The 26,440-nt window shown below is 37.4% G+C and overlaps 1 protein-coding gene and 1 long non-coding RNA gene across 8 annotated transcripts in view; one reads left to right on the top strand and one right to left on the bottom strand.

Annotated features, from left to right (window-relative positions):
- GRID1 (glutamate ionotropic receptor delta type subunit 1) overlaps positions 1–26,440 on the top strand; it is a 482,872-nt gene that overhangs the window by 44,379 nt on the left and 412,053 nt on the right. The window lies entirely within an intron of this gene.
- The window catches only part of LOC140684430 (uncharacterized), a 58,260-nt gene extending 31,820 nt beyond the window's left edge, over positions 1–26,440 (bottom strand). Inside the window, exon 1 of the long non-coding RNA XR_012056682.1 lies at positions 1–26,440. This exon is cut by the window's left edge and continues 24,192 nt beyond it. This is a non-coding gene — a long non-coding RNA (uncharacterized lncRNA).

Raw genomic sequence — 26,440 nt, 5'->3', positions numbered from 1 at the left:
GGCTGATTCCTTTCTCCTGTCTTCTCTTCCCCTCTCTTCCTGTTACTCACTGTATCCTAGCAGCCAGACTGCTGGTAGAAGGGCTCCAGAGGGAGCAGTAAGATGTGACCATTTAGATACCAGGGATGTGTTCTGGTTAGGAATGCTTAATTCAGTGGTAGAAATACTATAAGAAGGTAAGTTCTGTGTGATTTGGTGTTATCCATCACTGCCAGTTCCTTAATTTCTCCGTATTGTCTGTTATAGGACAATGCATCTCAGCCCTTGTCTTCAAGAATGAAAAACAAAAAAAAATATTTTTCAACTGTGCTGTCAGTTCCATTATGAACTCCCAAATAATAGTAATAAAGTTTTTATTTTCTACTTCTCAGTAATAAAGTTGATTTTTCCATGTAATGTTTTTTTTTACTTTATAGTAAAATAAGGGTTTTTTACAAACTTTTATCATGATGATTTCTCAGATGGCTACAGAAATATTTGACATGTTAAACTCAAAATGGTGTTGATACTATCTAGGAGAAAATCCAAAGTATTTTGATGGATGGTGATGATGGAATTTTCAATATGCTCACTGACTCCTAGGACCTGGCAGATATGTTTTCTTTGAGTGAGTTTCAGAAATAGTTAATTAATGTCATTAATGCAATTTGATGTTACATGTGCTGCCTTTGAATGAAAGCTGATCTGAAATTTGACAGAAATTAAATACCATGAGATAGCTACAGAAAGACCAGGAACCAGTACAAATTGAATGTCAGGTACATAGTTCATGTGTTGATTAAAAGGCAATTACCAAATCTATGGACAACCAGGAAATTGGAAATGCAAGTTGAAATAGGAGGAGTGGACAGAAAAAACAGTGAAACCACATGGAAATTTTTCATGCTCCTCTGTGTATTTAAAGTAGGTATGAATGCTTTTGCAATAAAATCTTATGATTTCTGCGAGACTTGCACAAAATGTGACAATTTAAATCTTAAGTCTAGAGCAAGGGAATGTCTTCTTTGTCCACTATATGACCGCAGTTACTTGTTGCATTTTTAATGACAGCTTTGTGCAAAAAAAGGGTAATTTATTCCCATGGTTATTTTGTCAGAGAATGATTATTTATGTGGAAGCCAACTAGGGGACATTTTCGATTCTTGAAGTTAAAGTCACTAAGTACATATGATCCATTTAAAAAATCAATTATATTTCATTCCAGGTTTCTTGTACTCTAGACAATTGTGTTTTTTTGTCATGATAGCTCAGGGTGACTTCAGGCTGACAAATATTTCAACATGACAGGATGCACTTAGTGCTCTGAGGACATAAAATGGGTTCTGTTTATCAGAGTCTTTAGAGAATTATATATATGGTGGAAGGCATGTCAGAATTTATCTCAGTCAAAGCTAATATTAAAATCACTGTCAGTTTCCAGGTGCCTCTTCTATCTTGGAAAGTGTTGCAATTGGTTAACATAGTCATGTTTATTGATGTCAACTTTTGATGGACTGTGTGAATAAAAGAAGGAAGAAAAATATTTAGTATCCATATTTCAGTGAACTATGGAAAAGTATCTATGGGCAAAGTGTGGTATCTTTTACAGTGTTGCTTGTTACAGCACTGTATATAAAATATAAATGTTCTTTTTTACATCGTAATTCTTGAGGTGAATTTCCCTGGAGAAAAAGATAACTGTTTAGCCATAAATGAGAAAATAGTTTTCTTGATGGATGTACTGAGTTCCATTTGGTAACAAAGACAAGAGCAGATGTGAGTAGCAGCAAACTTTCCTGATTCACACATATTCCAGTATAAATTTGCTGTAGCCGCAGTTGTCAGAGAAGTCACCTCATGTGTTAACTCATTTAACCTTTGTGGAATGAGGCCCCCTGAAATCAGTTCCAGTACTGACTTGTACGCTGATGGGGTTAGAGCCTAAGAAGGAAGGAAGAACTTGGGCTTGGAGGAAGTTTACAAGGAACATAATGAGAATCAGAGGTCTGTTTCATGGAAACACAAAGCTGCTTCTCAGCTTGTTATGGGGAGTGAACAAATTTCATATTCCAGTGTGCACAAAAAAGCAATTTCAGCATGGGAATATCTTACACATGCACAAGAATTGCTCTGAGAGCTCATGCATGAGTGTGATTATGGGTGAAATACCTGCATTTACATTTCTTTGTTTATGCAGTTCTTGCTTATGTCAGTAGGCTAAATCTGGTACATGCAGTCAAGGAAGAAACTTATTTCTATTATCGTATATAGTGCATTGTTTTGAAGAGGTGCCTTTTGTGTGTACATTAAAATGAATTAAACTCAACTAGAAGTTAGAATTCATATTCACAGCAGTTAAATTCTCAACATCAATTACTTCTATCAACACTAAAGTGGGTTCAGTTGGGGAGGAAATATATTTCCAGCAATACCTGAAACCCATTTTAGGAAATATGTATTGGAGAAGCATGCTGCATTTGGAAGGTGTGATTTGATTTCAGCATAGAAGACAACTAAAGGGGCAATAAGCCTGTAAGGATGTGTTTTTACTGTGAAAAGGTTTCCTTGCATCCATGCCCAGAGACTTTATAGGGGTGCCCATACAGCACTGGTAGAAGGAATGTCTCAAGTTGTTGTGACTGTTGGAGGATAAACTGTTTTCTTTTCAACAAAGAGGAGTCTATGAAGCTCAGTAACTACAAGAGCTGGGAATGGCACAGCAAATTTGCAGCATCCTCATAAAAAGCAGAGAACAGCATCCACTGTGGTGAAGAGAGAAAGGGAGCTGTACCAATGAGATGCTCCAAAATAGGTCTGGTTACCACACAGAAGCACAGGCCCACACCTAGGTACAGTCATACTTCAAAGATTTTGAGAAATAGCAAACAATATACAGATGAAGAATTTTTTTCTGTGTTGAGAGGAATTTTGAGCAAAACTGGGTAAGTGATGAGCATGTGAATAGCAGCACTGCATTTTGTGGCAAGGATACATAAGCTTTCTGCGAGTTCCTTTCTGTGCTGAAGTTAAGTTCAATTTAACATGTCTGCTATAAAAAGCTATCATAATCCAATTTGTATAATGAGTTCATTGTTAAATACTAATGATTATTAGTATATAAAAGAAAATAGTCTGACAATTACCCTGTAGTAAGAACTCTGTACATAGAGCAGAATTCCCATTCTGGTTTATCTCCATCATTCACTTGTTGAACTTGGAAAAAATGGCCCTCTCTTTCAAGGGAGAAGCGTCCTCTCTTTTTCTTGGGAAGGTATGTCAGCATAATCTATCATAAAGAGAGACACCTTCAGGAGACCTGTGTAGTTTTGTTGCTTTATAAATATAAGTTCTCAAATATTGAAACATATATTGCCTTAAATTGGTGTGAAATTGATCCAGTCTTAGAACGGGTAAGGAACAAAAAAAATGAGCCCAGAAATATATCACCAGTGAACTCTGCAGTCTTAATTGGTAAACAATAGAGCTGTAACTATTTTGTTTTGATTATATTCACTAACGGAGTCATTATCATTTTAATTGATATGTATGAACAGGTGCTTACACTGAAAGCAGTTTCAAACTGGGATGCGTTATGCTTGAAAAGGAGCTTGGGTGATTGTTCTCATTAGCCAAACAGATGGCTGGACGTTTGCTTGCCATTTTATGGAGAGAGAATTATAATCTGACAATATTTTACATAGTATGAAATATTTATAAATCAATAAAAGATGAAATTTATGCTCAGTATTAGTGTAGAGTAAACGCAGCTCACATGCTGGGGAATGGCATCTCCATGATAAATACCAAGCTGCTGTTCTAATTACCTCCTCTGGAGGGTTTACTTTCAAGTGCAATGAAGCTGGAGCATTGGCATGCTCATGAGTCTGTGGAAGCAGATCTTATTTTAAATGATGGATTTTACTGCCCTTCTCTGGACACCCTACATCTATCTGCTTCGTTCTCATCTATTGCCTGGTTTTAAAAAACCTTAGGGCTTCTTGGGAGAAGTGTTGCTTTGCATCTCTGAATGTTAATTTGGTACACTCTGAATGCTGGCTTCTATGTTTTAGCCTTGTAAATGAGGTTGTGTGGGGATTTAAAAATATTTAATCTGAATTTACTTTTATATTTGAGAATCCTCTTCAATTATACTCTGTACACTTTAAGATAGTGCTCTACTATGTGGAATAGTTGTGATGGATATATGTCTCTCTTGTCTGGATAGCAATGTGGTTTTGATAGTTCACTCCAGCATAATTTGAACTTCCTCTCAATTTGTTACTGTTCTTGGCAAAAATTTTTGATTTTGAAAACTTTCTATTTTACGTCAAAATGAATGTTTGTGGGATTTTTGCTCCCAAAAAATTGAGAAAGAAGACATAATCTGTAAAAAATGTGAAGGCAGGCACTTCCAGTTTTGGATTGACAGAACAGAAACATTAGCGTTGTTTTCCCATATTACCTGAGATCCATAGACACTGGGCTAATAACTGTCCTTTGGTGTACATGTTTTCTAATCTTGGTTCTGAATCCAAAAGTTCTTTTCCAGTGAGACTTACTGAACTTTGTAGTCTTTTGAGAAGTCTGGCTTCCAACCAAAACCAATCAACACCTAAAATAATATATCTCAGAAATCTGCATGTTAATATGCAGAGTCTGCTTGCTACTTTATAGTTTTAACACGGTATTTTAGCTACAGCTGGTTGGTGGTGGCCAAGCACCTGTTGAGGCTTTCAGGTATGATCTCCTGCTATGCAACACTGCACCAGAATGAATCTTCTTTATTTGGCACTGTAATAGTTTCCAGAATGCTGATTGCAGTATCTGAAAGAGAAACAGATGACTAGCTTGAGGGATCAGCAATAGCACTTCACAAACTTCAGAGTTCTTGATGATTGCGTTGCTTTAATATAATGTTCCTGTTAATAAATGTCAAAGACAACAGAATTATGATACTGTGGCATAAATAGCAGACTAAGAAAAAGTAATTAATATTGCACAAAATATTTGGAAGTCCTGGTTAGCAATTTCTTTTAACATTCAAATGACATAAAAGCTCACATATTAAATATGCAATTATGGCTGCAAACCTAGAAACACATTTGAGGGAGGTAGGTAGGCTTTTGCTTATCACTGGCACCCAAACAAAACTGTAACCACCTCTCCTTTTTAACTCTTCCCCCTTTTCATACCTCCATGGCCACATGATGACCTTTTTTGCTGTAGACTTTATTTCAGGTATGGGATCCAGATGAAACTGCAGCCACACAGAAGGCCATGCTGGTATAAATGCTCAGAGTGTCATGGACTAGGTAGAATGTTTGGGACTAGAGGAAAGCAGGACTTCTCTTGATAACAGCAATTGCTTTTGCTGCCTTAAAATATTTAAACTCCTGCTGTTCCTGGGGTCCTTTGAGTACCAGGCTTGGTACTGTCCCAGCTGGGGTGCCCTTCTCTGCAGCACACAGTACCCAGTCAGATGTACTGCAGTGTGCTGTCCCTGTGCACCAGGTGTTACTCTGTTAAGGAAGCAGCTGTAAATTTCAGATGCTGCTTAGTTGAATAAAAATTATTTTTAGCCTTCTTTGTTTTCTCTCCTGCATGGGATAATGTCCTGAGCATAGAGCTTCCGATTATTATCTGTAGATGAACTTGTGCACTCTACATTCTTGCTTGAAGCCAAGATGCAGATTCTTTACTGCAGACAGACTGTAATGCACAATGTATCTGAAACTGCTTCCCCCTTGTTCCTGTGGGGCCAAGTGATAAGGCATTTCATGCTAACCAGTGAAGACACTTTTGGTGCTGAACAGCATTCCTCTTTGTTTGCTAGTGTCAGAAGCTTCAGAACAGTTAATAACATCAACAGATTTTCTCATGTTTTAGCCATATTGTTCTGTAAGCCAAAGACAAGGCAAAAGGCAAAACTAAAAATGAGTTGTTTCAGTGAAAATATGATGAACAGCACACTTCTCTGAAACTAAGTTACAAATCATTCTGTCAACACACTGAAATCAGTTTGCCTTCCAAAGGGGGTGGTCACCATGGCAACAAAGGATCCCAGACAGTTCATTTTCCCCAAAACTGCATTTATGTCATAAATGGAGTGGAAGCCCATCCTTCTTTTACTGAGGGAACAGGAGAAATATTTTCGTTGGTGCTTGTTATCTGCCGAAAAATCCTCACAAAGTTGCTCATCACTGGGTGGTGTTTGCTGGAACAGGTGCTCCTGCAATCCAGTAGGCAGAGACTTCACTTGACTATGAGTCGAGACCCAACTGTGTAAAGCACTGAAATGGTCCATAAAGGCTGATGAATTGCCAGGGGAAGTGAGAGGAGGAGAGAAGGAGAAGGGAAGGTTTGGTACTGCTGGCATATAAGTGCTGGAAGATAAAAGCAAACTTTCTCCAAGGCTAGTTTTCTTTATTTCCCATGGTGAATTTACCATATTTCAAGGGCCTGGAGCTCATAAACTCACACCTGGCTCTTGAGTTGCGATTTGTGTATTGAAGCCTCTTGTTGCAAGGTTCCTGTTCTGCAATAGGCAAAGTTGTTTTACTATTATTGTACATGCAGTCAGTTAGTTCTTAATTTAATTTTATAAGCATCACCATGAATTTTGTCTGCAGCTCTGGTAGGCCATCTGGAGCAGTCATTTCCCTTCTTTTACCTTTATTAATTTCACACGCAATAGTAGCCTTCTCTTCATAGTTCAATTATACTAGAGAATGCAATGAACCACATGAGTCAGTTCAGACTGAAAAGGGATCTTGAACAAAGTTCCACACTCAAGACCGTACCTCAGGAAAAAGAACTGGTCTGAGCACTAATTTTGATTGAAATACATCAGCAGAGTCTTTCACTGCAGTAGGGCACAAAGCTGGAATAAAAAATAGATTAAAAAATCAGTTGCCTCTTTTTTCCCCTTCCATTTATCCCCCATTATTGTTTGCTCTTACTGCTTTATGAAGAAGATCCTTATCTCAGGTCTGTTTTGCAGAGTTGTTCTCTGCTTGGCCCCAAGCAATGCCTGGAGACAGTTCCTGATGGCCTAACTTTATCATGCTATGTGTATGTATTTTTGGGAACTATTGTGATGCCAGAAGACTTTGCTTAAGAAAACAAGATTTCTCAAAGCACCCAGCTGAATTTCACTCTTGGCTTGGCCTTTCACTACCTGTTGCCTTTATGGAGAGGGTCTATTGTTTAGGCTCAGAAATGGGTACAAACAACTATTTTAATTCCTAGATTCAGAAATAGTTTTGAAAACCAGCACCATTTCAAAGTTCATTTTAGAGCTTTTTTTTTTCCTAAATCCATTCTATATCCAATATTTTACTAAAACAAATTGATTTACTATAAAGATAAACTTAAGTTCCATTATTATAATGTGATCATCATACACATCCTGTCTTTCATAGTGTGATGTAATTTTCTTTCTTTCTGTTCTTTTTGCTCTTTTTTACATGATTCTATGATGAAACATTGATCTTGAGGTTTCTTGTTTGCAGTCCTTAATTACAATGTAGACTTTAAATTGAGACTATGGTATTTTAGCTTTAAAAGAAACGTTAAAGTGTAGATACATAATAACCTGTAAATTGTTACCTCTTTTAAGAAGAGAAACTAAACATTAACCAGGAGAACCTTCCATCCACCTGAAGGAAAACAATGGCATAAGAAAGTCAATCACTTAAAATAGAATTATATTGAATAATTCCATTTCAATATCTGCCTGAATCAAAAACTCAAAAGTTTGGAGTGTATTAGAAGGGGAAATGTCACAACTCTTGTCTATCATTCCTGGGCTTTGCCATCCCTACTGATTGCTCCTTTCACTTTGGAGCTGCTCATTTGTGACGCTGCTCAGGGCATTTGGGATGCTTTCAACTCTGTGCTTTAGTCCTGTAGTCTCTTTTGCATATACAACAAGTAGGCCCTGGTGACAATATTCAGAATTGTAAAAAAGACTCAGTGTTGGCCACATACGTCAGTGATAATGAGAACAGCTTTCATATCCTTAATCTTTAAACTTCTCAGAGTGCACTGGAATGGTTCCTGCATGCATGTAAATATCCATGTCTAGTGAGGACACCCTTTAGAACCACCTCCTGGATTAATTTCACTCTAATTTTCTGTTTCTAGGTTGTATAAATTCAGATACAGCATCCTCAAACTTGTTAATTATTTGAATAATCAGGTAAACTTCCTGGAGAATGTTGTTTCCTGTCTATATTCTTAAATGGTTCTGTCATGATTATTTTCACTTGAAAAAATGTTTTCTGCTAATGGCATAATATTTCTAGTGGGATTGCTGTTCTAATTTATTAAGATCCCAACTAATTGCTTTCTTTCATATACTATTCTAGTAGACTGCATTTTGTGGAAAATATACAATGAAATTTGGATATGTCTAAACAGATTATTTTTTTTTGTCTAATATACATAAAATTACTGGCCAGATAGGCTGGGTAGATCTGTGGGTGAGAAGTACTGGCACATGATATGGAGCATTTGAATAAAGAGGTTTCAGTGTTTAATATATGCTGTCTGGCTTAGGGTAAAGACTTTAAATGGAGCTTAAAGGAGAACATGAGTGAAATGCCCACAACCTGAGCCTGAAAAACTGTATAAATGTCAAAAACCATAATGGGAAAGCCAGAAGGAGAAAATTTTTGCGTTTTGGTAATTTACAAAAGATCATGAAATCAGGAGTCTGATAAGATGTTTTTATTAAACGGATGTATATTGATGCAGAATTTGAGGTCTGGTAGATTGTGAAGTTTAAATAAGGAGGCAAAAATTTGTGAATGCTCAGGCAAGTCTTAAAATTCATCAGGTTTGTTAACTGACAAGTACTTGTTTGTTGACAGGGACAGTGCAAAAATGAAAATAATTCAAACAGCCTTCAGTCTGATCCAAAAAAATCCAATGCTGAGGAAGTTAAGTTGGGTGAGAACTGCTAGAGGAACAGAGAAACAAGGGCTTTTAAGAAGGCAGACATATAAAACTTCAAAATCTCCTGGGGGACAGTTTAGGGAAAGCAGAAAGTGAGGTGACCTGCTTTCAAACAGATGACATTAACAGCATAATTCAAAATTATCCATGTGTGGAAGAAGGATAGCAAAGGAAGATTATTAAAGACTAACTTGACTGAATCATGAACTCCCCACTGGTTTTATGTAGAAAAGAAAATTAGTTAGTTTACTAAGACAGCTATAAAAAAGTAACACAGATTTATAGAGAAGTACTTAGAAAACCAAGGCACAAAATTGGATGTGTTTAGCAAGAAACATTAAGGATGTCAAGAACTACTTCTATAATCACACTAGTAGCAAAAGGAAAATCTTTGGTCCTCTGTATCAACAGAAAAGGGATTTCTCAGGAGATGGTGTTAAGAAGGCCATTATTCTTAAGGTCTTTTGAAAGAGATCAAATATAAATAAGAACAAAATTACTGGTTACAATGAAAGGAAACTATAAGTTCCAGCTTGGGAAAGAACTTTGAATTTAGCACTTTGATTTTTAAAAATGTTTTCACATGAGGCCATGTTCAAGCTACTGTGTTTAAAACATCTTTGCATGAGCCTCAGGGCCAGGAGGAGCTGTCCTGTAGAAGCCTGTGGAGGGTGGGTAGCACTGAAAGAAGACACAGGTTTCTTTATCTTTAAAAGAGGCCATGGAGAACAAGGGGAATAGTGTTATTAATCTGGGCCATTCAATTCCTACATACATTTCTGAAGTACAAAAGTAAAAGTAAATTGGATGTACTGACTTCACAGGTTGGGGCAGGACTGCCTATTGGGGTATTTCCTCTTAGAGTGTGAGTAATTGAGGTATAGTGGGTACTTTCATTGTGGTACCACTCCTCAAAAATGTAAAACCTAATAGGAAACCTTGTCTTTTGTATCACACTTCAGATAAGCTTGTTCCTTTTGTATCTGTCAAGGTTCTGTCTTTATCTTTTGGTCTATTGCTCAAAATAATTGGCAACAAGCAAGCAATAAAACCCCCTATTTATAAAGAAGACCCAGAAAGCCTTTTGCTCTGTTTATGTTCTTGTTTGCCATATAATGTAGGACCAGTAAAAAAATTTGTCAGCAGCCTTAAGGAATACTTCAGTTCAATAGAAGAGGTAAAAAGTACTAACTCTGGGTCTGTGAGGTTTTGGGGGTTTCTGTTTCTTTTGGTTGGTTGGTTTTTTTAAACACTGTAGCACAGAGTCCTTAAAATAGAGGTTAGTTTTCTTCTAGAAGTCAGAAGAAATCATTGGTTTGATGGAATAAAAAGGACTGCTGACTAAAGTAAAGGTCATTGTTTTATGTTGAGAAGTTAGCAAGAGTAAAACAGCAAAAAATAGAGGTCTCAAAATGGGCCTTGCGAAATCTGATGACAACTGAGAACTTGTGGATGATTGGTTAATAATGTTTTTGTTTAGTTTTTGCTCTCCAGTTCCTGTGAAAATGTGGAGAAATGATCTTGAAACCCTTAAAAATTACTTTTCTGTGAAATAAGTGCAAAGTTACGTTACAGCTGTGCTTCATGTGCACAGAGAAATGAGATGTGCAATGAGAAAGGACACTAATGAATTTTTGATGGTCAAAGTGGGTGTAACAGCTGCAATTGATAGCAAATGCCTGTTGACTGGTACTATAAGCTAAAGAAAGCCCAGGTCAGAGATCCTGTCTGGGAAAATTAGGAAGAATAAATCTCCTCTCTTGGTAGATTTAATTTTTAATGGTAATTTCTGTAAAATCCAGCAGTTGGAACTAAAATGCTGCCAGATTTATGGTTTGTTGACTTGCATTTAGATGGTTGTGCCAAGTAATTTTGTTAAATTTTTAAATTTCATGGTTGCACCCTAATTTTTCCATAGAACCCATATTCTGTTCTGTGCTCAATGGGACATATAGAAGGTTGATTGACAGCAACATTTAAGCTTAGGTAATTCTGTTTTAGAAAACTGAAAAATCAAGTATAAATATTTTAAACATAAGAAAAGTGCTAGTCAATGTTAACTTTTTAATGACAATACCTGGAGTAAACACCACTAAACTCTACTGTATAAATATGTAGAACTAGGTATTTAATGTGAACTTAATAGTAACTTGCAAAAGAAATCAAATATATTCTTGATATATATTAACCATTGCATGAAGACTAAATGCTTTTAGTTGTTTCACGTGTTTAATATTTATCTGTCATTAACATACTGTGATTAACATACTGTTAAATCCTGAAGGACAACAAACTTAACTAGTTAAGCTGCACTTCCTTTCTTCCTCTTCATTACTGCAGCCCTCCACTTTAACTGGTTACCATTCATTATTTATGCAATAGATGGTTTTAACCTTTTTTCTCATATAATGTTTCTGCCTTTCCTCTCTGTGGCCTTGTTTTTCACTCCAGATACATGGTTAGGGCACAAAGAGCAGTTTTGCAAATGTCTGTTCAATGTTGTTCCCTTGTGCAAACTGTTACTGCTCATTACTGATTGTATGCATCCCACATTTGCAGTTTTGTGCTGGCCTTTTCTGTAAGTCAGACATAGTGACTTCCCAGGTTGGAGCAGAATTACCAGTTGGGGTATAACTTAGATGATGTGCAACTGAAAGTGTGGTAGGGGATAAAAAAGGAAAAGACGGGGAGATTAACCAATAAGGCTGTATTTTTTAGATCAGTGTTATCTCAGAATCTTTCTATTTGAGAGGTAAGAGCCCTGTGACAGGAGCTAATTTGCTTTATCTTACTGCAGGAAAAGGTAACATTCCCTGTCCCTGTTAACTTAGGAGTTCAGGGGAGGCTGAGAGCCCAATGTGGCTCTCTCAGCCAGCTCTGTCAGGGTGAGGCACAGCTACACAAGCACTGTGACCCTGCTGATGTGACAGATAGAGCAGGACATGTGTCAGCTGCGTCTTCTCTGACACCTCCAGTCAGCATGGGGCCTCTGCTGCCTTGTGCTTCCTCACTTGTGCTTCCCACTAATACCCTGGCAGGGCAGTGGCAGTGGCAGTGAGTGGGGCACTCTGAGAGCAGCAGTGACAGCCACAGAGCCCTGAGGAACAGGCCATATGCTGTGCTGGGGGCTGCAGTCCCAGCTGCCTGCAGGGGCTGTGTCACTCACCCAGTGACAGCCACCCTGGAAGGGACTGCCATGCAGCGTTGCAAAGTGTGAGAACACAGAGCCTCAGGGAGAGCTGGGAGCATCCCCTGTGCTCTGTGGCCACTTGAAGGCAGGAGCTTGTTTGTAGGCAGAGCCCAGGTTAGGAAAAGAAGGAATTAGGAGCATGGCAAGACAGTGATGACTGATGCCAGGAGAAATTGCCTGCTCCAGATGGCAACCTGGGAGCTTAGCAGAATGGAGAGGTGAAGTCTTCAGTTATATAAGGAAGGAAATGAGTGCATGAGGAGGAGGATGGTGAGACCTTTGTCCCAAGGAGATGAGCAGAGCAGAGCCTGGTTGCTCCTGGGTGCCCATGGCTGCTCTGTTTGTGTCCCAGGGATGAGCCCTGCATATCGCCCCACCTGTGTTGTAATGTATAATATACCTGGAGGACATGGGGTCTTGTCCCTTCCATCATCACCAGCTTTGCAGAGTTTCGATATTTGGTGTATTTTTCCTGCCCCCTATTACCCCTGCAACATCAATATATAATTTTGTTTCTCTAACGACTCTCAGCTGTGAGACACAGTTTTATTTCTTCTCTGCCTTTCCTTCTGTCATCATCCAGCTACAAGGAATCTATATCCTTTTCCTATTTTTTTCTTTGCATTCTTTCATGAAAACAAATTGATCTTAGCAGATTTGCAAAATTATATCCTGCACATATTTAGATTTTCTGTGTTTAGGATCACCAGCCAATAAAATGGGCTAGTGACAATATTCTCTAGTAGTCATACTACTGTTGGAAGTGTGATTGATTTCATTATTACATCTGTAATTTTAGATCACCACATTTGTCACATCCCTGAGGAACATACTTACCTGTTCATGGGTTATAGTAACATTAATAATACTTGCTGTGCTTTGCATTAGGCTGAAGAGAAAAGGTTCTTTCTATTCTTCTGCCATGGCCAGATAGCTTCTGCCCTGCTGGCTCGTCACATTATCTCATGTGAAGTAGCACTGCATTTTTCTGTTTTATGGGGTACACAAAAATGGTTATTCTAAGGGTGTGAGAAATTAATTTTCATTGTGAATACTGTAGTCTAAAAGATGCAATAAGCATATAAATTCCTGTTATGCATTTGGCAGGTAAATCTGGTGCTGTTGTTAAGGTGTTTTTCTAAGTGGTTTTGTCCAACTGAAGAAATGGCAATTTCATACCATTTCATATTTAAAAATTGGTAAAACAAGGCATGATTCTTTAGAGTAAAATGTAAAGTTTGAGCTATGGCTAAAGGAAAATAAAGTGCCTTGTTTTTTAGTTTCATTTTACCAGCAACAAAGTTTTTATGTTCTTTTAAAATACAGAACTCTTGACATGAAAAAACTACACAAACAGGCTTTTATTAACTCAGCATAGGGTTGGCTTTGCTCTTTTGTCTTTGATTTCTGAAACTGTTGGCTGTCAGTTTTTCTTATCCTAGGACATTTTTCTGTTTAACAGGAGTGAATGTTTTCATTGTCTCAGAATCAGATACTTGTGTATCCTGGATTAGTACCACCAACAGAATGAATGTGTTTAAGACATGGAACTTTTAATTTCTTTGGAGAGAGAGACAGAGCTCCAGCATGTTTTATAGTGTATTGCAAGTTTGATAGTAAAACAGTAGCAGAAGACCTGTAGCCAGGAATGGTGTATGGCACAGTAACTCAAGTTGACTCAAATCTGGCTTAGCTCTTGCCAGAATCTTAGGTAATTCCTCTCTGTAGATAGGTGAGAGCAGTATTTACAGAGGCAGAGGAATGACATCTGTTTTAGAGATGCTGGAATAAATGTGCCACAGAGGATTAAAACAGTCTTTGCCCAAGGTCATGAAATAATTTAGTGAAACTAGTTATGTGTGAATATGATATCTACTACTCATGTGTTGAAACGTGACAAACCATTCCCTATTTTCTTACATTCGTTATTATTAGGCCTTTCTCCTGTCACTTCAAATTCTTTCTCTATTTTTGCACTTTTTTCCTTTAGGCAATTTCTCTTATGACAATTTTATGTCCACTTTTTTCCATATACATTTGTTGCCACGGTGTCAACAAACATCAAAAATATAGATAAGTAGAGCTAATTCAGAAAAACACAAAAAAACCCTAATATTTTTTAAATTCTAGGAGTTTAGTTAAGATTAATTTTGAAAAGAAAAAAGTATTAATATTCTTTACAAAAAGTGTAATATACTTACCAGAATTCTTTGCTGTCACTTAAAAGCATGTATAATAAACTGTCAGTAAAATTATTAAAATTAACCTTCCCATTTAGACACTAGAAACTAGACTTTGGATTTTAAGAGCTTGACAGTCTCAGATGAAAGATTACTGGCAAATTTGAAGAACATAAACTGTGCTTCTCCTTGCCCCTTCCTTGAGGTTGTGTTGCTGTGCTCATTCACAGCAAAAGTGACAAAGCAGGGAAGGGAGAGACCTGTCCTTCAGGGGAGTAAAGGTTGTTGGACCTTTGGTGTGGAACAGATAGTAAAAGGTTCCTAGAAAAGGGGCCTCTGTTCCTGCTCTTTCCTTTCTATTTTCACTTACTTTAATAAATCATGATCTTTGAGAGCCTGAAAGAAATAAACTTCTCTTCTTTTGTACCCTTTTATACAGAGTTTTGTTGTATCACTTTTGCCTTCATTATGCTCTCTGCACCGCCAATCCTATTTTTGCTCTGTGACTTGTCTACCTCCATTTTTTTGTTGTTTACTGGGTATTTTTGGGAAATCTGTTGAAGGCATTGCATTTGTCCTTGTACTGGGATAGTTTGCTGGGACAAGAACACTGTTTGCATATGACATACAATTTTTTCTTGGCAGCATCTTTTGATGATGTGGCCATCCAGAGACTGTGTTGACTTCTATGCTTTACAAAGGCTGTAGTTTGTTTTATTTCAAGCTAGATTTACAATGTAGAAAATAAAATCTTTGTTAATTCACTGTCTGATGTATCCTTAGTTGTGGAGGTTTTTTTGATCTGTTTAGGGTTTTCATGTATTTTTTTGTTTTTTTGCTTTTTTTCTTTTTTATTCAAGAGTGTGGTAGTCAAGTGTTATGTCATTTTTGTAATGAAATGTTAAAGATTTATTTTTTCAGTTTTGATGTTAGTTTTTTCCTTTTTTATCCGTGTGGAAGAAATATTTCAGACCTTAGCAATTTTTATTTATTTAAAGATCAGTCTGCAAATTAGATGACTAATTCTCTTGGGTATGACCTTAAAATTTAATTTCATGTATTTGTATTTAAAACAACATAAAAATTGAGTTTTCAATTTATACTGCATGCCTGAACTGTATTTTGACATACCTCAGGTGTCTGTAGATGAGAAGATCCCTATTATACCTTCAGCACTGAGATTACTAAGTCTGGGTGTTTTTTTTGTTGGTTTTTCTGAACTTGTTCAGAGGCTCTTTGGAAAATATGCAGGCTGGGCCAGCATCTTAATGTTCTGTGTGTTTTTGTTCTGCAGTAATTAATTCCAAATTTATGTAACAAGGTGCTCTAGAGCTACCTAAGACTGCCAGGGAAGGCACTCCAAGTGAGCTGCATATGAGACTGGGTGTTCATGAACAGGTCAGAACACTCCTGATACTCTGAGCAGAGCTCCATTTACCAGTGCTTTCCTTTGGATATTTACCAGGTGACAAAAGTTGCTGGGAGGGAGTGTATGTTACTGAAAGGTAGCAATTAGTAGTCAGTCCTTCAAGCAACTGCAACATGATGTCTACATGGGGCTGGTTTCCCCTTTGTGCACAGATTAAACTCACATTTCCATTAATGAGAATTACCTGCAGGTATCAAGGGAAGGGCAAACCCCTCTGTAAACCCCGGAATGAGCCTCCTTGTTTCCACAGAGGAGTGGAGAGGATAAGATTTACTCTCTGTTTTACTGGGGACTCTTGCACTAAACTGCAATTCCACGTTGGCAATACATAAATCAGTTTTATAGCAGGACATCACATGTGCTGATATAGGTTTAGGCATCTCCTTGCCATTAAATTCCTGAAATATAAGGGAGCAGGCTGTCTCCCAGATCCTGGAAAAAGGTGATCACTTCTCTTTGCAGCCCTCCTTCGTATCCCTTTGGTCAGAGTTGTGGTGGCTCATTGCAGTCATTGCCTCCTGTCTCATTCTTGTGGGCAGTTATGTCTGTACCACTGCTATGCTGAGGTGCCAGCATCCACAACAGCTCTGCTTTCTATTGGAACAGCTGTGTGACAGTGACAAAATCATGGCATTGTGCTCTAAACCCATATAATCATCTAAAAGTTGGGAGGTTTGACACAAACCCAAAAATTGTAAGTGTTTTCCAGCAAAATGCACTTTCTGTATGTGCTGCAGGGAGAGTTCTAGTGATGTTACAGTGCTAAAAAACCTGTGAGCTTTTAGGTGATAGTGGGAATACAGCAAGACCAGGAAGGATGTAGTGCAACTGAATGTGCTGGCTTCTTGTGACACTGAATGGCCTCTCACAGCTTAATAACCACAAAGCAGCAACAGGAGTCTGCAGTTTGGCAAGGGATGCCTCTCTGTCATGGTAATTTTTTTTTGAAAGTAGATGAGGAGAGAAAATGTAATGGAAAAAATACATTTTGGTTTTATTTGCTGACAAAGCCAAGGGGATGGAAACCAAATGATGTTGATCTCTGGGTTGCAGCTCCTGTGGGTAGAAATAATGTGTGGGAGGTGAACTTATGGCCACAGACATCAGCCAAAAGGCCTGCTTGCTGCTTTATTGGTTAGAAGGACATTTCAATAGTACTGCTGCATTACAGCTGGGTAAGTTGCATTCTGGTGTGCTGGTTTTGGTGAATCCAAAGAATGTATTTATGCTCTGAAAAGTAATTTAATATTTATGACAGATGCAGGGGTTGTGTGGTAACTTACTTTATGGTCCTTTAGAGAAGACTTCAGAGGTGTTTATGCCTTCTATTTTCTCTTAGGTTTCTTTGTAGTTAGAAGTTCTCAAAGATGTGTTTAGGACACAAAGCCTCAGACATCAGACTACAATGTTGAATAAACATGTCTATAACTACTGATTTGAGAAGTATTTGTAGTGAAGCCACAACATTTATTTCTTTTATTTTTTTGAAATTCTGCTTGGCATTAATTGTCTCCAAAAAGAATAAAAATATTTTTTTAATGAAATACCTGGAGAGCTAAACAGTAGCAAGGATGGTCCACGTCTTTTCCCCTTCTCAGCTGCTTGCCTTTGGCTTAAATTACAGGGATTACTTTAACACTGTACTTAAAGCAGTATTTGAAGAGAACATGAGAGTCCTGTAAAAAATTGTGAAATATGCTTTCAGTTTTCTCTCTCCATACCACTCCTGCCACGTTGAGTAGCCTTAAGCTTTGAACTGTGCCATTGGAAAAGTGTAACAAAGACATTTTGTGCCATGATATACTGCCTGTCTTTGCAGTTAATGTGAAAGCTCTCCATGGCGTGACATGAAAATTTTTATGTTGACTGATTGCTCTTTTGAAGTATTGTATACTTCTGTAACCTGGAAAATAATGATGTGGGGATGACAGCTGTGAAGACAGGCAGGACTGCTTGTATTGCTCACTCATGAGGGATGCATTACTAGAAGCTGGTTTTGATAGAATTGTGTTGTGTGGTATCTGCCACAACTGCAGGATCACTGTTTCTCAGAAAATGAGGCATTTAGTTTCCAGCAAATCAATAAATGGTCAGGCAAAGGTAGCAGGAGACGTGTCCCTGACAGACCATTGGTATTCAGGTAATAGTTTCTGGCTGTCTTGCTCTCTGTCTTGGTCATTAAGCACAGTATCTTTGCCCAGTGTTGCTGTGCTGGGCCAGTTCTGCTCTGGGATGGGAGCCCTTTAGGAGCAACCTTTGTGCTGGAGAGGAGTCTGATGATTGTGCAGAATTACCTGGACTTGTGTTGTTCCAGTTCTTCAACGCCTCTCTGGAGGTGCTCTTTTATGGGTAGTAAAGAAAATAGTGAGGACAGTTACTTTACAGTATTAAAAATCTCATAGCACAGAGTGAGAACTCCAGTGGTTGCCACTTACTTTTAGTGCAGTTTCCCCATTTGCAAGGCAATTCCACTGTCTTTCAGCATTTTCATTATAAGGAATGAGTTAGAATACAATTATCCGAGGGGGTTTTTTAATGGTTATGATAGATGTCCTCATTTCCTGTCCTAAAATTGCAGTAATTAAATAGCTTATCCTCATCTCAGAACTGGCTGAAAATCAGAAAATCAGAAGGTGGGAATGTGCTTGCCAGTCTTTACATGTCAGCGTGTGACAGCACTTTGAGGTGCCAGTGACCTTGGGCTGTCCACAGTTAAGTATAGACACTGCCTAATTCTTCTGCTCTAAAGCAGAACCTCACATTCAGGTAACAAAACTGAACCTATTAAATACTCTGCTGTTATAATTTTATCACTGGCCTGAGAGACAAGAGCTTTTAAGGTCACAAAACTACTGCTCAGTTATTTTGCAACATCAGTTCCTGTACAGGTGGTTGTACTTCAGTTACTTCTTTCTGGAAATGCACAGAGAAACAAAAAGTAGAATAAAGTGATTGGATTGTTCTGTCAAGGCTAACAATCTTCATTAAAATCTAATGGTTTTAGTGGCTATTTTCCATTAAAAAAAAACCTCTTAGAAACTGGATTATCAACAATATGTTATGCAAGTTTTTCATTAATGCCATTAGCTTGACTATTTCTTCATCTTTTGACTGACTAGTGCTATTTTTCAGTGGAAAGCCATATAGTTTGCAGAAACTCCAGTTCCATGCATTGCCTTGAAATCACTGTTTTTAGGATGATCAATCAAGTTTCTTTATTTGGTCTGATTAATATGTGGTTCAATGGTGAGAGTTTGGAATTCCTTTGTTCTAATGTAGATTAATTTATTCTGATTGAAGAAACCATGCAGTCAAACTTGAGACAATGTAATATAAGATGCAATCCATGTTATGCTAATCCCAACCAAACTAATTTACTGAACATACATCTGATTCCTTTTGTCACCCTTGACCCTCCTCCACAGGGTTGATACACAGAAGGTCCCAGAGATAAAGATCTTAGTAAAGCAATAGAAGCAGATGAGTTTGCAGTATGAAAGGAACTATGAGAATGTCAAAATCTGAACAAACTCATTGATTTCAAAGATATTGAAGAACACCACTCTCAGTAGTTGAAAAGTTCTAGTGTTGACTTGATAACACACTTGATTTTAAGTACTTTATCTACCAAAAAAAAAGAATCAACAAAATATTAGGGCAAAAATAATTGCTCTTAGATGTCTTTGTTTTTGCACAGTTAGCACTGTTGAGAAATGCTCCCCGGTTCTTCAGCTGTTCTGCTATTCATCCCTTTTAGCTTCCCTCCTGGAGATGAAGTGGGTAATTTCTGCAGTTTCATGTAGGTCATCTGTTGCAGTAGAGAGATGAAACAGTTTTTGGAAGTTACAGAAAATTGAGTAACACAAGCACAACTATTTTCTAAGCTGTATTCCTACTTAAGAATTAGCGATCCTGGCGATCCTGTGGTTTTTGTTCAAAGCCTCCTGGAAGTACAGAGGTGGTCAGGATATCAAGGGTTTTCACTTCCAACTCCTCATTTTGGTGCATAGATGCTCTGAGTCCACCATCTCTTTTGTTGTCACCATGTCTTTGTAAAACCAAAACAATAGAGAAATAATATACAGGACTTTTCACAGGGACTTTCAGGGAAAGTTCCTATTCCATTTTATTGCTTCTTCAGTTAATAAAAGTTGAAAAATGAGGTTTGTTTTGGAGAATGGTTAAATAGATGTTTTATTTGAACATGAATTCCCTCCTTTAAATTCAAATAAAAATGGAATTTCAGTCTCAATCAAGTTTGGAACATCCAATAGTTTTTAACATGTTATTCTACTTTCTAAATACAGAACTCAGATAATATATTTTGGTCAAATAGATGCTCATGCTCTGCAGAGATCCTCTTACAATGCAAGTGCAAGGCTCTACAGATGCTTGATTATCATTTAGCATCCTTTCTGCTAAGTGTGGGTTTGGCTTTTTCAGTAATTGAGGGTTTTATAATCATGTCTGCAGTTCTCTGTGTTTATCAGGCTCTCAAATTCCTTCTCAGATCCATTGCTGCTCTCTCCCATCCTCTTCCAGCTCTAGGCTCTTTCCTGACCCCTCTCTGCTTTTCTCAGTGTGCTGCAGTCCAAAGCACATAGCTGTGCCTATTTCCTCAAGTGTGCAATTACCTCTGTCCAGGACAATCCCATCTAAGGTGGCTGTCCTGTGCCATCTGGATAATTGCACTCAATAATAATACGGCATCTTGGCTCCAGTGATATTTTCTACACCTGGAAGATATGATAAGTGAATATATGACCTTATCTCCTAGTGCAAGAGCTTGAAGTGTTAAGATATATTTACTGTTTTGTGGCCACCTGTAAATTATTTCTGTTCATTTAGGTATAATTAATGTACTTTTGACCTATTAGGGCATCCATAGCTGCAGAGCTAATTAACTAGGAAATTATTTTTGTATGCATACAGGTGCACTCATTTAAATGTCACTGATTTAATTTAATAACATGCTGTGAGTTTGGACACGCTGCCAATTTGATGGAGTTGTTTGTTTCTTCTTTAATTTATTCTTAGTAAGATTCTTTGTCTTTTTGTTTTTTTTGGAGTCTCTGAAGAGTTTGGATGATAATTTTCTTTATGAATAAAGTGACGCTTTGTTTTTTTTTTGTTTGTTTGGTTTTTGTTTTTAGATAGTGATTAGATGTTTAAAATTAGTAGCTATTGTTTAGGGAAAAATTAGTTTAGGAAAAAATTAGTTTCAATATTTGGACGTTAAGAGAAAGAGAACTGCATCTTTTTTAGGACCAGCAATTAACAGAGAAAATATTTGCTTTTCAGAATTCTTAATAAAGAGTGAATAGGTAATGGTGAGTTAACATTTATTAGAAGCATCTATTTAATTACTTATATATGGAAGGAATATTTTTTCCTATTTTTTGAGAAGGAGACATCAATTGTACTGATGGGAAAATGACATTGCAGCATGTTATATATGTAGACATGTCACCTAGAACCTGATCTTGAGGCCAAGTATTCCCTGCCAGTCTTTCCCTGTCCCAGCACAGTTCCCCAGGTCAGGCATAGTCAGAAAAATTGCCTGGCAAGCTGTTTAAAATAATGATTAGTAGAATGAATCCCACTGGATGTGCTGCAGGACTCAAGGACCCGGAGGTTGTGTTTCATTCCTGTCTTAAAAGAAATCAAACCTCACTCAGGAAGGAAAGAAAAATGATGTTTTATGTGTATAAGAATAGATATTAAAAAATATCAACCAGTTCTGAGCCAAAATTTTAAGTCAAAAATATAGCCAGTGTCCTTCATGTATATATATTGTTATTTATCAGTATTGTTGGTAGCTTTCTTAGAAGTCAGTTCTGGAGGGTTTAGGGCTTTTAAATTGTTCAGAGGATTAATGCAATGCTCTTAACATCTGAACTAAACACAGTTCAGCTAAGCCAGTAATTTGTACAGAAAGATAAAGTGCTTTTCCTTCCAGTCAAATTGCACTGGGCTGAATTTCCAGTTGTCTTTCTTAGCAAAGGATTTTATTGCCTCCTCTCTTCACAAGAGAGCGCAATCTCTGTTTGAGCATGGTCTTTGCTGTCTTAAATTTCAAAGCTTACACACTGTAAGACCTATCAGCCAGTGCAATTCATATGGGGGAACAGTCTTTGACATTATCAGGGAAGAAAGTCTAGGATGTGGAGGAAAGAAAGTCTTGCCAAAGACCTTTCTCACATTGACAGAAAAACGGAGCTTTTTCAAAAAAGACTTTTACAATGCTGTACAAGAATCAAAGCACCTTTTTTCCCATCTTGAGAGGTATTTAAAGTGCAAATCAGCATAAAATGTGTTCAGTCTTGTTGTTCAAATACACTGTTTTTGCAATGTTGTCCTGAAAGAAGTCTCTCCGTTTTTCAGTATCTGCTTGGTCAAATCTGTATCTGAAGAATCTACTAAAAACAGGCAGGAGTTATTCAGCTAAGGCACCAGTCTTGTCTCTTGTACATAGCCTGGGTGCCCAAGAGGTGCTAATGCAACTTAAATGGGCCTGGCAGGAGGATGGCTCCAAGTGGAAATTCCTGCTTTGCTCTGGACTGCCAATGACATTTCAGGTCCTTCCTCAGTATTAACTCAGGGCTCAAACATCTGAACAGCACCAACTCTCATCATTCTCATCAGTAGGGAACAGTCACCTGATGAAGTCACCAACCCCAAACTATTCCCAGATGGATGGTTTATTCCTAATTCCATTGACATTTGCTACTATCATAGTGCTTGTCAAGCTCAGAGCTGCTTTGTTTCTTCCCAGTGATCCTTAAACTCTCTCTAAGCTTTTTTAATCCAGTCATATCAAATCTTAAGTGACAAGATCGAAAGCAAGTTCTTTTATAATACCAATGCTTTTCTCCCTAGTGCTTATTTCGTGGCATATTTTGAATTTTTTTTCATCAATGTCCTTCACTAATTTTTAACAGAAATAAGAAAAGTTCCCCTTGCTAAGAAGGTATTTATATAAATGTGTAACTAAGATCAGAGTCCGGATTCTTCGTGAACAAGATCTTTTACTAAAAAGCAGAACTGTAGGAGAGAATTTATTGAGTTATGGCTGTCAAATTAGGCATATTTTATGTTCTTTTTATCCTAGCATATATGAGATATTGCACAATTCTGCTTTACAACCGCCTGCTATTCATCAGTTTCAGTCTCATTGTAATCTCAGCTGAAATTTTTCATTGGTACTTGTTCTATTCTTTTAACTATAATGACAGTACAGGTTACCTTTATTTCACATTCTGAACATTTACTGAATATTTTTCCTTCTTTTAAAACTTATATAATATTTTTGTCATTACTTAGACAACTAACAAGAGTCCCAAAATAATGAACTTTTTTTTATACATGCTGTAAACGCCTTAAGGTATATCCATTCAATTTATAAACACTAATACTTTCAAAGAATTTCTTAGAAGCTGTTTATCAATGACTATTGCTAGACTGTTTGTGATAAAGCTAAATTGTCATTTTTTCATTATCTCAGGAATGTGGAAGGTTATAAAATTATATGTGTAGATATTTACTGTGAATTTTCACATAGTTTACTATTATTAAATTCTGATGAACTTAAGGAATGAAAAATGATTTTGTAGAATATTTTACTAAATTAGTTCATAGCTTATGATTTCTATAATTCAGTATTCATAGTAATTGTAAATACTATCCATAAAACTTTTCTTTCTCACTTTTTTGCATTTTAGATTTATACATACCATGTTTATTTCAGAAATATCTCAACTAATTTAATACATGAAAGCCTCTGTTGCTGAGCTCTGGAGGTGGGATTATATATTTGCACATACCTCTATTGGGTTATTCAAGGCTTTAGAGGAGGGTGTCTCAGTTCTTATTGATGGAAACAGTCTCCTAGGAAAACAAAGTCAAATCTACCTTCACATGAGTAATATGTGAAAGCTCAAAATCAGCTCTTGTTACACTTAAACATATGTTGCCCTATCAAAAATGTTCACTGCTGAGTTTTTGGACAACTCTAAGGCAATTCTCATCTGATGTTCTCTGGAGTCCTCAGAATTCCTTTACCCTTTTCAGACTGGCTAAGGCGTCCCTCCATATGTGAAATGCTATTTAAGATTTCATGTTCTCACTGATTCCTTCTGGTTAATGAACTAGTGACAGGTGTCTGTATTGATTATTTAAACCTGTTAGCAGTCTGCAATATGACTGACCATTCAGGAATATTTGGGGTATTTTTAGGACCTCATGAATATTTGGTCTCATTCTTGAGTAGCTCCATCTCTCTTTTCTTTCATCAAGGAAGAATTCCTAAGTGTGGTACTAGGCAGATGTATTACTGATGGGGAGCTTTGTGGTCTCAAGTTCCACAGGCATATGCCATCACTGTTCTTGCTCAGGTCCATTTGTGTTTGCCATCACCAGAGACATCCATGGAATATTTTGGGGAGCACTGACATAAGGAAGTAGATTATGTGCTCTTCCCCACTCTCTCCACACCATGAGACCTGAAACAGAATGTTTGTCATCCAATGTGCACAACAATAGTTGCCTAATTACAGAGTTTTACAGAGAAGAAATACTTGTGATTGGTTCTATGTTCTTCAAGAAATTTAAAGGGTTTGAAATGAAACTTTGTCCTGTAGTGATAGTTCTAAGGCAGTGGGCTCTGGCATGTTCTTTATGTAAGAAATGTGTCCAGAGGTAAGCTGTATAAATAGCTTTTTAAAATGAGAAATTGCGTGACCAAAATATTTTCTGTAAACATTGTGTTGGTGACTTCAGTATTTGAAAGCAAAGGTCTTTCTCCCAATAACTGTGCCTTGCTGATAGTTATCCTTAACCAATTACAGTGGAACAGTATTTTTTCCTTTATGTCAGGAATTCAGTGCCACAGGAGTGTAATTGAGCTGTTTCAAAAGAAGTCAGTGTCCGAGCTTACTTTCTATAATGCTAGTGTCCAAATTCCCCCTTGGTTCAAAATGGGCCACTTGAGCCATTGGTGATGACGGTTACTGAAAGGGACCATGGTATATTTTCATCTTGTTTGGGCTATAAAAGCTTGTTCTGTGATTTCTGAAAACCTCCAAGGCTGTGGTTGGATTTCTGCCCTGTTGTGCTTCTTGTTACACACCTTCATTAATGATGCACCCTTGAAGAAAAGGTTGTGATCCTCTAACCATTAGGTAGTCTGGTAGCCACTTGCTTATCTACAAAAATCCATCATTGCATTTTTTGCTAAGGAATCATCATCATTGGCTCAGTTGCTGGGCACATTTCAGATGATGCTCTGTGTAACCTCCTCCAAGTTTTGCTCACACATCTCACACATCAGGCTTGTGTACAGTGCTGGCAGCTATTCTGCATGAGACCAAGGCTGCAGCAGAAACTGCGTGGTGTCACATCAGGCAATGGGATTGTGAAAGGCCTTTCAGTCGTTTCAGAGGCTGGATTTGTTCCCCAGGGAATAAATATCCCTCAGTATCTCACTGCACCAACTGAGACACTGAATGAGTCCACGCAGTTGTTACCAAACTCTGCTAGTCTGCTTCAGAAGCCATGTAGTTTATTGAAAGCTTCACCTCTGGCTAGTTGAACATGCTTTTCCCTGGAGTACTCAAAACAAATTAGAAATAATTTCAAAAGGCTAAATGCTAATAATGAGTCACTTTAATTCAATAGTCCGTGCTGTCAGAAAATTACAAAAGTGTTTTAATTCTTTGCATAGTCAGGGTGCTTTAGTGGAGTCATGAGTTTGTATCCAAGGGCAAGCTCTGGGAACATTTTTAGAAAGATTTCTTAAGCATTTCATGCCCACCACAACTAATTTTAATTATCTTGTTTTAAAGAAGTAGTTTAGCTTGCAATAAATGTTGTGCATATGTGAATACTAATGGTTTATAATTCAGGTCATAAAATGTAGTACAGAATACAGATAAGACACACAGGCTGAGGACTTGACAAGACCAGTTCTGTTCTAAGATTACTTAATCTTCTTTTCTGTCTTCCTCTTCTTCTTGTCCCCTTCTCCTGCCTCAAAAATTGAACTAAAGAAACCACTTCCTTTATTTGGAAGTGGACAACTGAGTTCACGTGCCATAGAAAGTAAAGATATTCCTCTGAAAGCCTGGGGGAGATACCAGTCCTTGTTCTATCCATGGACACACCTGTTCTGCTGTATTCTGAACAATACTGATGTGCTGTTCTGAAAAGCCATGTACCAATATACCAGGTTAGCATGCAATAAACTTGTAGAGCTGACCACGTTCTCTGGTGTGTTTGATTTATTGAAATTTATTCACATTATATGGTGCATTTTTATTTTATTTATTGAAAAGAAATCCTAACTACTAATTATTGTAAGCCATTTAATATATACACCATGTGGTTAACACAAGCTGTGACTCTCCCTTTGCTTTTATGAGCTTGGTGCTAATGCAGTGCTATTTCTGACTCAGGGTGACATGCACTTCTATAAATGGAGATAATTTGTTTTGCCTATTGAGACACTAAGTTGTCTGAGCCAGGACTGTTCCCTACTATAAACAGTACTTAAAATGAGGTGATTGTAACATCAGCTAGTGTTTCTGGGGACTGTTGCATATTAATGCATGCTATACACATCAACTGCCAAAAATGAAGGATTTTCTTATACTTTAAGGTCCCTTGCTGTCTAATTTTCTCTCCTCTGCCTTTGTATATTCCTAAGAC

This window comes from Taeniopygia guttata, chromosome 6 (assembly GCF_048771995.1).
Source record: "Taeniopygia guttata chromosome 6, bTaeGut7.mat, whole genome shotgun sequence".
In the NCBI taxonomy this organism is placed as follows: Eukaryota; Metazoa; Chordata; class Aves; order Passeriformes; family Estrildidae; genus Taeniopygia; species Taeniopygia guttata.
This window is presented reverse-complemented; position numbering and strand designations above follow the sequence as displayed.